Consider the following 15,437-nt stretch of genomic DNA (forward strand, 5'->3'; position numbering starts at 1 on the left):
GAAATGTTCTGCTCTGCTGTAGGCATTAGACAGCCTTTAACCATGTCATGGACACACATATACTGATTAACAAAACCAGATTAGGTACACAACCCAAAAGAAAATTACCCCGTATAGATTAGATACACAATCTACAGAATCACACAAACCTAATAAACCCAAGGACCCCAGTTACTGTAGTAAGAATTTACTATTTAACAAAAAAATTCTGGGGAAAGTGGAAAGCAGTCTGGTAAGAATCAGGTTTAGACCAATATGTCACACCGTCTACCGCAAGAAGCTTTGCATAGATATAGGACTTAGATATAAATAGCTATAGCATAACATGGAGTAGAAGGGAAGAAGGTATTTTTCACTACTATGGATAGAGGGAAAGTCCTTGACCAACAAGGGATAGAGAAGATCACAGAAGATAAAATAGAAAATGTTGATGACATAAAATTGAAAAACCTTGGATGTGCAAAAAATCAATGTAATTAAAAGGGAAACAGTTACCTGGAGGGAAAAAAAATCTTTGTGTCAAGTTTTTCTGATAAGGGTCTGATACCCAAGATATATATGGAACTGATTTTGACTGACTGATTCAGATATATAAGAATAAGAGCCGCTTCCCAATAGGTAAATGGTCAAAGGATATGAACAGGCAGATCATAAGGGAAGAAAAGCAAGTTGTCAACAATCATTCCAAATCTTAAATAATAAGAGAAATGCAAATTTATACACCTTTGAGATTCTACCTTACACCTACCAGACTGGCAAAAAAGGACAGTGACAATTATTGGGGAAGTGTGGGACACCAGGCATATTAAGGCTTTGATGGTGGTGCCATAAATTGGCCTGTCCACTATGTTACAGTAACAACTTTGGGTATTGTACCACCTCTTCAATGTGCACTGGAACTGTTGGTCTGAGTCTCAATTTAAGCAACCAAGCTTCCAATAAGGCCACTCGTAAACTCCTACCAGTGTGCTTCCTATTGAATACCAACCAGAAGTCTCAGAACTGAGAACCTGTGGGAAGAACAGTTGGTACCAAAAACATTCCAGTTAGAGACAAACTTTTGAACACACAAGCCCCTCAGGGAGGATGGGCTCAAACATAAAGTACAAAGGCAGTGAGACACACACGTAGAAAACATACATAGCAAAGGAGTACCTCCTGATCCATGACCTTGGAAGTCATTTTCTTCCTTTGTAGAATCCTTCATGAAGTGACACTTATATGTAGCTCTCTGCTGGGCTCTAAAGATGGGGGCCTTTCCAAAGCTGGCCCTACTCCTTGTCACAATAGATCATGGTTCCTGAAGCCACTCCCTTCCTCAAGTAACTGTCTTTCTACATGTGTCTCGAGATGCTTTCTCTAATGTCAGCCACTACTGGTCCAGCAACCATTGTTACTGCCAACAGTCACCAGTGGGATTTGATTGGTCCTCAGGACCTTTGAAACATAAAGTTTTCTGAACACTTCCATCTCAGAATACTCATTCACCTAAGATCAGGAAAGAATAAATACAGAATAAAGGTATCAGGTACTCACAACTGCCATAGCCACGGGGGAAAAAGGGCCAGTAGCCTTTCTTCCTACCTAGTAACCCAAAACAGTCTTTGCCTCACTCAGGACCAGGAAGGAAAAGAGACTGATTGATCAGCCTGTGGTCTTTTTTGTATATGCACTCCATTCTGGCTCAGCAACTCCTGAGTTATCAGTCCTTCCAGCTTCCCAGCCAATTAGGAGATTTTGCATCAATACACAGTATGAGCCAGCTTCTCATGCATTGCATTTCCAAAGTTTCCCATGTTCGATTGAAGGTAATATCTGTGCGTGCTCTGTATAATTCACAAAAAAGGGCAAAGCTGAACATGAACTAAGGACCAGGTTGCCGTTGGTCAGTCCCACCCACCCCCCATTACACTGGAAAGCAATGTGGAACTCTACCCAAAAATTACTGAACTGCACTGATACCAACAAGATAAAAGGAATAGGGAAAAGATCCATATGTACAAAAAAATTTGTAGCAGCCTTTTTTGTTATAACAAAGAACTGAAAACTAAGGGGGTGCCATCAGTCAGGAAGGGCTGAACACATTTTTGTGAATGTAATGGAATATAATTGCTCCATAAGAAATGACTAAGCAGACAGAGAACAATTCATGCAATGACTTCAACATTGCAAAGAAAAATAGCTGAAAAACTTAAGAATTATGATCAAGACAATGACCGTGACCAATCAACTATCACGACTCCAGAGGGCCAACGAAGCATGAAAGTACAGAATGGGACATACATTTTTGGGTATGGTCAATGTGCGGATTGTTTCCCTTGATTACATGCTTATTTGTTACAAGGAAATTGGGGAGGGAAAGAGGTGGTATCATGATAACGATGCCAAAAAAGAAAAGAGTGGCATCAAGATATTTTTTAATGTATGGAAGAAAATGAAAGAGAGTAGGACAAGTAGGACAGCTTTGAAATTGAGAGGTCGAATTTGTTACTTTATACTTTAATACTTTATACTATATACTTTATACTTTAAAAATATAAGCTATATGCAATAGAGAAAAGAAGAAGTGAAATCCCTAGAGCCAGAAGCCCTGGGTTTAAATCCCAGCTTTGCCAACGACCAGTTGTGTGGCTCACTCAACCTTTTCTGACCCTCAGCTTTCCCTTTTCTAAAATTGGGGTGGGGTTTATTCCTACTCCACCTGCCTCCTAGGGCTTTTGTTCGGTGATGGATATGAGTCCTTTAAAAAGTGTAAATTGCCATTCCAGAATAAGGAATCATTACTATTTCTTCCCCTTTGAGAAAGGGTAGACAAGGCAGGCCCAGCTCCCTTCCAAGTCCTTGGGCACACGTCCAGGGGCCACCCTGCCTCCAGTGCTGAAAAACAAGCCGCAGGCTGAGAGTGGGGGGAGAGGAAAGGAGGGTGTTAACTTGGCAGAGGGGCTTGGAATATTGCTGAGTGCTGAGTGGAAGCTGGGTTTTCTCCAGAGCCTAAAATGGCTCAGGGCAGATATCACAGAGTCCTCGAGGCTGCATTGGGGTCAGGTGGGCCTTGGGTAGTGACTGGTAGGACTCCGCCTTACTGCATGTCCAGCCTGGATGGCAGCCCGCTTTGGAATCCTGGCCTTCCAGGTTCCCCTCAATCCCATCACGTCTACAGAGCAAATCTGCCCCTCTTCCTTGGGGCCAGGCTAACCCCAGCTGTCAGTGCCTTTTCCCAGCTGTTTCTGGGTTACTTTCCACTAGGGATCCTCCCAGAAATCCCATTTCTTTGGTCCAAGAACTGGGAGGGACTTGAGTCCAAGTCCCTTCATTTTAGTCAGGTAGATGGTACTGTGGATAGAACTCTAAACCTAGAAGTCAGGAAGACCTGAGTTCAAATCCAGCCTCAAACTCTTACTAGCTGTGTGACCCTGAGCAAATTACTTAGCTGCTATATGCCTCAGTTTCCTCACCTGTAAAATAGGGATGATAATAATAGCATCTACCTCCAAGGGTTGTTGTGAGGCTCGTGTGAATCAAGCATCTATTTTAAAGCCCTATATACAGAGGAGAAAACATCCCTGAGCTAGGTGTTCAAAACATTATTTTTATTTTAGAGCGGAAGAAACAGGTTCAGGGGAGTAAATTCCTCAAGGTCAAATAGATAAGGAGTAGCAGAGACAGGATTTGAATCCAGACCCTCTGATTCTGAGAAGCCAGGGCTAGTCTGAGTGCCGCCCCTCAGACTGGAGTTAACCATCGACTCATTACCTCTCCATTCTTTCCGGGGTACCTGGCCAGAAAGACTCTCCCTCCCTTGACTCAAAGCCTTTTCAGGTGCTCACATTGTGGTACCAGCTGTTCCTGTCACTGAAAATGGGCATTTTGAAAAGGCTGATGTTTCCTATCTCATCTTTCTTGGGAGCTATTAAGGAGGGAACCATTTACATTTCTGAAACACCCAGTGTTTAGCCTCAGGATTAGTTCTAGTCCATTTACTTAGTGTCCACAGGCCAAATGCTGCATCCAGAAAAACACATCTCTCCTGTGTAATAAATGTTTAGTAAAGCCAATCAGCACAGAATCCACGGAGAAAATGACCCAGACCATCCGCTAAAACCACAAAGGCTGGAATGATCATTTAAAGTTCAACTTGATTGCTTTCCTCCCACCAGGGCCTGGATACACTTCAGCAACCTCACCAAGAGCCACTGACATTCTGTCCTCTCCCCCATCTGTAAGCATCATGGTGTAATGCATAACAGGCCTGAACTTACAGTTAGAATGACCTCAGGTTCAAATCCTGGCTTCTACATTCACAGCCTCAGTGACGGAGACAGTAAGACGGAAGTACTCACATCTCCCGGAGTTATTTTGAGGTTCAAAAGAACAATGCATAATGCGTTTTTAAAACCTTGTGGCCTAGGCCGGTGGTGATCATTAAGTACTTTGATATATGGTATATGAGTTTGTCCACCTGCAGCTGGCCCCGTTCAGGGCCAGTGATTCCTTGTGTGCCCTAGCTTCCTGTCACACTAAGGGTTCCCTGAGGTCAGGTACTGAGGTCTACCCCCATAAGACTGGGACTTTCTTAAGGACAGGCACTTCCCCCATCAGAATAATAGGTTCTTGAAGGGAAGGTCTATGACATTCCCCATAAGAAGGGAAATTTTCCAAGGATGGAGACCATCTCCTACCTTAGATTGGGAACTCTCCTAAGGACAGGGACTATCTCTTCTCGTCTCCATTTGACTTGGGGCTCCTTAGAATATAGGGACTACCTCCCACCTCAGATTAAGAACTCCCTGAGGTCATGGACTGTATTTATCCCAAGAAGACTGAAAATAAGGACTGTCTCCTCCATCTGACTCTAAGATATCTAAAATGGTACTTCGTGTCCCCCATTTTATTAGGGGGACACAATTATATTGTGTCCCTCCCCAATGACAAGGATTGTTCCACTGAACAATGAGCTCCCTGAGGGTGAGAATGGTGTCTCCTCTTCTGTTCTAGAAGCACTCTCCAAGGTCCAGCTGAAGGTTGGGTGCGCTGGAGTTCTACGGTCAAGGCCTCTGCCCCTTTGCCAAAGGACATTGTAAAGAACAGGCCCTCTGCCAGTCAGCCCTCCATTTGTGTCAGATACTTCAGATGTTAAAGATAGTCCCAAACATGTTCTTTGGGAATTAGTTTAAAATATATGATTATATTTCAGGGGCGTGAAGGGTGTTCCTGAAGCCTTGGGGCCCACGGCAGGCACAAAATATGGCCATTTTAAACCTTGAAAAATAGGGCGCTATAATTGGAAAAGCCGATTCAATGCTAAGTATAGTTGTAGCCGGCTTTCTTACATCTCAAATACCAGGTATTTAGGTGGCATTCTTGGAACCTGGCATTAGACAAGTGTGTGAGCAGGCCCCGTGCTCGTTTTTTAGAACCAAGTTGGAGAGCTCACCCATTAATCATGGACCCAACCCTAGGCAGGGACACTCTAGGGCAGGGCTGGGCCACCCATGGCACAGACCCCATCATTGACTGACAGGAGTTAGAGACAGATGATCCTCAGCTTTTACCTTCTATCTTGTGTTAGAGTCATCTGTGTCTGGTGTTTTGTCTCACTTTCCAGACTGTAAGCTCCCTGAGGTCACTCAGCCATCTCTGTGTGATGGAACTTTTGCGTATACCCAGATCGGAACGTTTCTCCCGGAAGCAGGTCCCTGTGTGTGACCCTGGTCAAGCCAGTTCACCCTATTTGCCTGTTTCCTCTCCTGTAAAATGAGCTGGAGAAGGAAATGGCAAACTCCTCCAGTAACTTTGCCCCCAAAAAACCCAAATGGGCCCATTGAGAGTCAGACATGACCGAAAAACTCATATATATAGTAACCCCTAGCAGAATGCAATCCCTTAAGAGCAGAAACCTTCATTTTTCGCTTTTACATGCTCAGGGCCTATCACTTTATAGGTGGTTAATAAACGTTTGTTGAATTAAATTAAAGGAATGAATACAAATCTATTGCCTACAGGAATAGGGATAATACAAGTCAGGGTCATGTCCACAGATTAACAAGCATTTATTAAGCACCTACTACATGCCACTAACTAGACAAAGTAAGTTCTAGGGATATAAAGAAAGCCAGTCTATACCCTTAGGAAGTTTACATTCTAATGGGGGAAAATTACATGCAAACAACCAGATACAAACAAGATAGGAGCCAAACTGGAGATAACCTCAGAGCAAAGGCACTAAGATTAAGGAGGGCTGGGAAAGGCTTCTTGCCGAAAGTGGGATGTGTACCTTGTTATTATCCTCCTTTCTTCTCTTCTTCATTGGAAAATCATAAGGTTTAGAGCTGAAGGACACATTAGAAATCTTCTGGTCTAACCCTCTCATTTTATGGAAAAGGAAACTGAGTCTCAGAGATGTTAAGCAATTAGGTAGAGTAGGTCCTCCAGCTCCAGATGGAGTGTTTTGCCATTATTTCTACTCAAATATTCTTTTTCCTTTGCCCTTGATTCCTCTTCCTTGCTATGGATACTTCTTAGATCCATATTGGGCATTGAGGACCAAAACTTGTTGATCTCTGGGCCAGTTTTTCTTTAAGGGAAAAGGAATTCTTCTTATATCATGGTCAATACAATATCTGTAAGATAGAAAGAAAATATTCTAGACTTCCTGGATTAAATTATAGAAAGTGGAAATACCTTTCCACTAGCTACTCTTCACCACGGGAGGGGAAAAAGGGGGAGTACAATTAACACCATTCTTGGCCCCACCCACCCTTCCATGAGGTACCTTACCAGTTGGGTGACTTTGGACAAACCATTGCCCTTCTCTAGGCCTCAGCTTGACCCTAGAGGTCAAATAAGAGAACTGAATTGGCTGGCATCACCTATGAAGGACTCTGGGTTTGAAGTCCAGGCTCTAACTCTGCAATTCCTGACTTTGTGGAACCAGGCAAATCATCTCACTGCCCCTGTGTGTCTGTTTCTTCATCTCTAAAATGAGGAGGCGGTCCATGCATTCCAGTTTATTATAGTTATCTGTGCTAGGTATCCTGTCCTCCTACTAGGTTATAAGTTCCCTGAGGGCAGGAGATACGTCTTGTATAATCTTTGTATGTCCTTTATTGCCTGACACAGAGTAGATGCTTGGTGAGTGCTTGATTTGAAAAAAAAATAAACAAAATGAAGAGGTTAGGCTAGGTGAACTCTTGAGTTGCATTCCAGCTCTAAATTTAAGCTCTGTGCTGGACAATGAGGGTATGCAAAGCTGGCCCAGATCCCTGCCCTCAGGGGGCTCGCAGTGTAGAAGATGAAACAAGCTACAGATGACTGTAAGACAAGGTAGGAGAAAGTGTGGAGTCAGCTGCCTCTACTGCCTGGCAATGAATGACAGGGCCTGAGTCATGGGTAGCCCAGCCCTGCCTTCTCTGTCCTCTGCCTTGCCCTCATTCCCAAACTGGTCAGTGAAAAAGCATTCATTAAGGGATTACTATGTGCCAGGTGGGGGGAGGGGGTGGCAGCTAGCTGCTGCAGTGAATAGAGGGCCAGGCCTGGCGTCAAGAAGACTCATCTTCCTGAGTTCAGTCCCTGCCTCAGACACTTACTAGCTGGGTGACCCTGAGCAAGTCACTTAACCTGATTTGCCTCAGTTTCCTCATCTGCAAAATGAGCTGGAGAAGGAAACGGCAAACCTCCCCAGTATCTTTGCCAGGAAAACCCCAAATGCAGTCACCAAGAGTCTCACATAACTAAACAAAAACCAATGCTAGCTTTTATTATTGTGGGGGGAGGCTAATAATCTGTTGGAATAGAATTTTCATCACCAGACTGTGGCACTCATGACCCACCCCCAATAGCCTCGGCTCTCCTGACCTCACGTAGGGTTTTGTTTTGTAACTCCATTTCTAGTTACCTGCGTTGGGTCATTTCCCTATTAGATGGAAAGTTCCATGAGGACAAGGATCGCATTTCAGTGCAGCTCGGACTCTCCGCCATCACCCAGCACAGAGCTCTGCATGCATCCATCCATTTCATCCATGCATCCATTTCATCGAGCTGAAGTGAATTAAGTCAAACTGAGCCAGTGTGGAAGTCTGTGTGATAGGAAGTCTAGTAGAAAGGAGTCAGAAGCCTCGGGTTCAAGTTCGCTTACTGAATGAGTAACTTCCAGCAAGACAAGTGTTCAGATTGCTATGGCCCATCTGGCCTAATGGATTACTCGGAGCCCAGGGGTTCAAGTAAATAGTCCTTTTACTAAAAACATATTTCAACAACTCCAGGAAAAAGCTGTTCTCTAAGCAGCTAAAAACCAGCTCAGGAAGGCAAAAGCAAATAAAAACCTCTGGTAAGATGGTTAAAAGCAAGGAGGTTCCCTGGGGTCATAGGAGCTCTGCCAAAATCCTTTAAAAAAACTGCTTTTATGCTCTTCCTGCCCCAAAGGCCCACAGCTGGGTCCCAGATCAATCCAGCTGGGGGCAAAGGGTATCCAAACCTCCCCAGGTCCACATCAGAGCTTTTTCGATTGCCAAAAGCTGGTGTGGTGGGAGTTGGGGGCCTAGAGGACAGAAGGGAGGTTGTTAACTCACACCTCGCCATTTCCATCATTATAATGACCCACAACAGCAAGTGGCATAGACTCCCTGAGGTCCAGTTTTCCCCATCTTCAAAATGGGCCTCATAACATGCTCCCATCTACCCTCAGAGTTGTTACAAGAATCAGATGAAATGTTGCCTATGTGCAATAAAGGCTCTCATTTATAGAGTAACGCAAGATTGGCAAAGCGATTTACCTTCTCATTTAAACATCTTATCAACCTTATCCGGAACTTTGGTGGGGGGGCGGATAGGGGAAGGGGGAATGAGACTTCTGATTTCATAGATATAGGGAACTCCCAGAGAGGAAACTGCCTCCACCAATGCAGATCAGCATCTACTACAAAATGTATAGTCATTTTGACTATTATAAATACCAAGATCAACACACATGAAGGAAGACACTATCTGCATCCAGAGAAAGAACTGACAAATAGAAGCATGTACACACACACATACACACAAATATATGTGCATGAATATATATATATATACACACATATACGTATACATGTATGTATATATGTGTGTGTACATATTTATATATACTATGTATATATACATATATTCTATTATATAAATGCATATATATACATATTTGCATCTATGGTAGCCATCCCTACAGTGGGGTGGGGTAAGGGAAGGATAAAACAAAAAAAAGAAAAAAGTTACATGATAACTTTATTATGTATTTAAAAGGAATAACGAGTAATACACAATAGATTTGCAGTTTCATGTACAACCATCTTTTTCTATTCTATTTTGGAAATGTTTGTTTTATTTCTTAAGTTCATAATAAAATAAATATTTTTTTAAAAATCATAATCTTCAGCTTGCCTAGGACACAGAGAGGATAAGTGACTTGCCCAGGGACACACAGCATCAGAGGGAGGACTTGGAGCCAGGTCTTCCTGAATCCTAAACCATCTCTCTTTTTACAGCATGACAGCTGCCTCTTAATAATAATATATTTCCCTTGCGCTTTAAGGTTCACAAAGAACTTTTATCACAACACTGGGGGTAGAGAGAGTATTAGTCCTACTTTACAGATGAAACAAGTGAGTCAGACAGCCATTGGACTCAGACCCAGGTCTGCTCTGTCTATCTCCAGTATTCTATGATTAAATAAACTATTATTATCATCAAACGAGGTCACAAACGTGAAAGTGTTTTGCCATCTGTGAAGTTTTGTACCCCCAAAAGTTGTTTTTGTTGTTCCAACTTGGACATTGAGTTCTTTTTCTCATAGTGAGGATGAAGGGGTCGTACAACCTTTCGCCTGCCTTATTCAGTCCCCCTCGTGACAAATGCCATCCACTAGACCATGTGAGCAAAGAATCCAAGGAGCCTCCCAGTAGAAGCTACTGGCTAAGCCAGGGCCATCCCATCTGCTAGCCAAAGAAGTTTGGAACATGACCTGGAAGTTTGACATTTAAGATGACACAATGACAGTTCCAAGCCCCTCTGAGCTCTGTCTCTCGGCACCGGGAACAAGTGTCCATGTGGTGTTGGTCTCAGATGGCCTGTGCTTTGGCAGAAGGCCCAGGATTTCTCCAGGTGTCAATGACTTCCAGATGACAACCACATGACTTTCCCCAAGAACTGAGGCAGAGAGGGACACATCTGCTCCAGATGCTGGCGGTCCCACTCCCCACAGCCCAGCCAAAAAACTAGGTGGAGACTCTACCTGTAGGAAACCACCTCAGCTTAAAGAATTTGTTAAACACTTCTATTCATTGTGTCGGAGGTAGGGATGGAGGGACCTTAGGTCGATGGTGCTTGATCAAGCCACAGTTATGGGTTTGATGCTCATTCCGGGCAATTTTCTCGCAATTTAGTTGAGCTCAATTACCTCTGTTAATAACACTAGCAGACATTCATGTACCACTCTAAGGCCTACAAAGAGAACTATCTACACACATTGCCTCATTTGAGCCTCACACAGTGTCGCCAGTGACTGGTACCATGGGTGTTATCCTTCCCAGTTTTCAGATGAAGAAACTGAGAGTTTAGAGATGCCATGGTCTATGGCCACACATCCCAGCTGGGATACGAATCCAGCTTTCCCTTGACTCCAAGAGCAGAACTTTTTGGACTACTAGTCCTACTATGTGCTCAGTTCTTTTGCCAGGAGTTGGGGAAAATAAAAGACGAATAAGAAATGGCCCCTGTCTTCAAGGAAGCTTACAATCTGAACAATGGCACGAATAACTAGAGTACAAAAGGGATGTGAAAAATACATAGGAGAGTCAAAAAAGATTATTGCCAGTCCAAGAGAGGAAAGCTTGACATCACAGAAAGAGGAAAGGTCAAAAGATCTAGAGTTGAAGCCTGGCTCTGTATTTACTCTCTTTGGGTAAGCTGCTTCTCCAATCTGTGCCAGCTTCCTCATCTTCTTGATCTATATCTCTGAAGTCCCTTCCACCTCTAACATTTTGTGATTCTATGACTTCCAAGTTCTTGGGCTAAAAATTGCAGTAACTTGCTCATTCATATCTCCCTCTCCTAGTTCAGCACCTTTATTTTATAGATGGGGAAACTGAGGCCCAGATTGGAGAAGTGATTTACCCAAAGGGAATAATTGCAGAGCTAAGATTCATACCTGAGTTCTCTGATTCCAAATCCCATGTTCCACTTCGCTGGTATCATTATCAGTCAGCATCCAACACTTGTCACTTACCATCATGAATTGCCACTTATCTATTTTGTGGGTGGGTGGGATGTGTGTACGTGTGTGGTATTTTCCCATGTGATTATAAGTCATTATCATCCCTCATAACCCTACGGATCCCCCATGATGCCCCGCAATATGTTGGCATGTAATTGGCATGAATTGGTTCTACAAAAACATATTTAGTACAACAGCATTCTCTGGGGCCCTAAGTGTCACAAGAACAATATCAGAATAGGAAGGACTGTTCCTGGGCAGAGGCCAGTGGGTACTTGGTGGGCTGAGTTGAACCCAACATCTCAAACAGACTTATGCATTTCAAGAGGCTCATGGTGGGCATTGGGGTGAGCAGAATGGAAACCTGAAATGGGAAATGCGATCATAATCAGTGGCGCAAATAGATGAATGGGAAGTCATCTTATTGAAGGGTTTCCTGATGTGAAGGTGGGGGGTCAACTGTATTGTATCTATGACACTGCTGGAAAACAGCCTTGCTAGGACAATAAGCTCCTGGGAATGCCTGCAGACAGTGCTCAATAGAGACTTTCCGATTTGAATTGAGCTTCATCTCAAAGGGATGGTCTAATTCACCATGGCATCCACAGAGACAATTACACAGTCATCATCCTGCCCCTCTGACGATTTATGGACTAAGACAGATTAACAAGGCTGCTTAAGTGCAGTTCAGCTACGAGAGGCAGCTTGGAGTAGTGAGAAGTTGGAGCCCGGCAGGACTTGGTTTGGGTTTGAAATTCACCTCCAAACACAAACTAGTTATGTGAACAACTTATTTTGATTCTCAGTTTCCTCATCTGTAAAATGGGAGAATAATACCTGTATTATTTATCTCACAGGGTTATTTTGAGAATCAGATGAGAAAGCACTTTGTAAATCTTAAAGACCTAAATAAATGGTGGCTATTGTGACAGTTACTTTTACCTGTATGACCTTGCGAAGGTCACCTCCCTTTTCTGGTACTTCATTTCCCCAGGTCTATAAAATAGGGGTGGGAGGGGAGGGAATAAGAGTTCTTAACCTAGGTCCACAGAAAATCAAGGAATCTGTGAAGAGATGTTCAGGAGATTGGCGAAGTTGGAAAGGGGAAAAATTTCATCTTTATTTTTACTAACTAAAATCTAGCATTTCCTCCCTTTGTAAATGTCGTCATTGTCCATCCTTCATTTTTAAGGAGGACCAATGATATCACGGGGTGATGTCTTGAGTCATGTGTGAATTAGATTTAAGTGAAACAGAGGTGTACAAAGTCATCAGACTCTTGCTCTTCCAGAGTCATCCATCGAAGTCCAGATGAGTGGTGATGGCTCAGGAGGCAATGGATGACTTTGGCAACTTTGATGTTTGATCAAGCCCTAAGGGCTCCATGGTGCCTTCATGGCCGTTGGAACAAACTGTTCTCATCTGCCCATTCTGCTTGGGGAAATCTTTACATGCTTGGGGTAGACATCTGCCTACCTCACTGATTGGTTTAAGGTCGCTCAGTTACCCTCAACCTGGTTTAGCCCATCAGCCAAGACTGCTTTACTGGGATGTAGCCACTGTGCATGCCAGAGCTTCTTGGAGCCATAGGTGAGAGGTGGGCGACAAGTGGATACCAAAGGTGGATGAGCAGCCCTGAAAAGGGCTCAGCAAGTTCTCATACCAGAGGTGCTAGTCCTCCCTGAACACCCCATACACCCCATTGTAAATGCCCTTTATAAATGTAGGCAACAAACCACAGCAATATCAGCAATGCCTGTAAAAAAATTTATTTAAAATGTTTTTGACATCTGTATTTTATTATAATTGGTTTCCTTTGTAGCCATATTTATTTTATTTTGTATATCTAAAAACATGATTCTGAGTAGGGGTCAGAGGGTTTTATCTGCCTGCCAAAGGGGCCCATGACACACAAAAAGTTAAGAACTCCTGGACCAGATAATTTCTAAGGTCTTTTCCGGTACTAAATCTTTGATCTTACAGAAAAAAGTGATAACAACTCAGAATTCTGATTAGATACACACCCAGCATGAGAATAAGGACAATTTTCAACAAATACTCACTAGATGTCTGATTTGGGTTGAGGGACAAGAAAGAAAATGTCACTTGGAAAGGGGCTACTGGCAGCCACCCATCCCTGCCCTCGGGAGGAAAGATGAAGGCTCCTTCTGACTTAGCCTCCTCCCTCCTGTCCTCTCATCTCTACAAGTCTGAGCATCCCTTTTCCAGCTCCCTCTAATCCCTCCCTTTTCTAGTCCCACCTTTCACCATCCCTATTGAGGGGACACTGGTGAGAACTAGGGAAGATTCTTATTCTTAGACACACTGTGTCCCAGGCATATAAATAGCTGGGTGGAGGGTGCAAAGACACTGACTTACGGCACTCTGATCCCCACCCAGAGGCGCCGTCTGGTCTTGGAGCCACCTACTTTGGATGCTTGCTCCTAGTTCCTATCGTTAGAATCATAATGTGTCTGAACTAGAAAGGAGATCTTAGAACATATTCAAATGTTAGAGCCCAGAATGCAGAATGTCTCAGCTCAGAGGGACCTTAGAACATAGAATTTCCAAGCTTCCAAGGACTTAGAACATAGATTGTTAGAGCATAGAACTTAGAATGACCAGACTGAAGGGGACATAGAATGTTCAAGCTGGAAGGTACCTTAGAAAACACGATGTCAGAACCATGAAGGAACTTACAACACAAACTTTTAGAACCCAGAATGTCTAAGCTGGAAGGGATAGACCCCAGAATGCCAAAGGTAGAAGAAACCTTAAAAATCTAATCCACCCCCTTTGTTTTAATAAATTGAGACTCTGAGAGCAAGAGAGGGGAAGTGACTTGCCTAAGGCCATACATCAAATTAGTGGCAGAACTCAATGTTCTTTCAATCCCCTCTCTTCCCCATCCCCCCTCCCAACCCTCCTTTCTTTGTCCTATGCCCCCATCATGCCTACCTGAATCCAAGAAGCATTTTTTTGCAGCAGAACTTCTCATCTCCATCTCCCAACCTGCAAGCCTAGCCCTTCAATCCATCGTCATCATCACCATCATCATCGTCATCACCAGGGCTTTAAGGTTTACAAAGCACTGTTCCTTGAATTAGGACCCTCTATCCCCACACTCTGTACATTTTCACTCACTACCTCCTATGCCAGAAATAGTCTACTTCCTCATCTCCATTGCCTGGGTTCCTTCATGTCTCACCTAAAGTCCTACTTAATCCTAGTGTCTTCCCTCTGAGATTATCCTTCATTTATCCAGTACATATCCTGTTTGTATGTAGTTGTCTATGTACTATGTACATATCTAGTGTACTGTGAGCTTTGTGAAAGCAAAGCTTTGGATCTGCAAAGCTCAGCTCAGTGCCCGGTACACAGGAGGCATTTAATAAATGTGCGTGCTGGCTTGTTGCTGACTTTACATGTGTTATCTAATTTGATCATCTTTCCACCTATATGTCATAACACTCTTCCCTAAAACTGCTCAATGCTCTAAACTCACCGTTATCTATGTGAATCATCCATTGGGGAAGAGGAACTGATCTGCAGAAAATTCATCAACCCTATCAGAGCTAAAAGGGATCTTAGAGATATTCTAGTCCCTCTCCCTTCCCTTGTTTTATAAACCTGGGCAATATTGTGGTAGAAGAACCCTGCTTCAGGAGCTAAGAGACTTGGGTTGAAATCCTGCCTTTTCTACTAACTAGTTGTGTGGTCTTGGGCCATTCACTGTCACTCAAAGTCTTCACCTATGGCTCCCAGTATGACTTTTCCTGATTGTTCAGTTGTTTCAGTTTCTTCCTGACTCCATTTTAGGATTTTCTTGGCAAAGATGCTGAAGTAGTTTGCTCTTTCCTTCTCCAGTTCATTTTACAAATGAGGAACTGAGGCAAACAAGGTTAAGTGACTTGCCCAGAGTCACACAGCTAGTAAGCATCCGAAGCTGGATTTGAACTCATGAAGATGAGTCTTCTGAAATCTAAACCCATAATTCTATCCACTGAGCCACCTAGCTGCCTCCAGGATGATTAGTGTATACTTACTACAGAGCAAAAAAAAGTGGGAAAAAATAAATTCACTACCCTTTAGGCTCCTACTCTCCAAACTAGGAAGATGCATGCTTTGCACTGAGGCTCTAACAGTGAGGATAGATGGCACCCACATCTCCATTTATCTTTACTCAGTTACTTTT

This window comes from Trichosurus vulpecula, chromosome 7 (genome assembly GCF_011100635.1).
Source record: "Trichosurus vulpecula isolate mTriVul1 chromosome 7, mTriVul1.pri, whole genome shotgun sequence".
Taxonomy (NCBI): Eukaryota; Metazoa; Chordata; class Mammalia; order Diprotodontia; family Phalangeridae; genus Trichosurus; species Trichosurus vulpecula.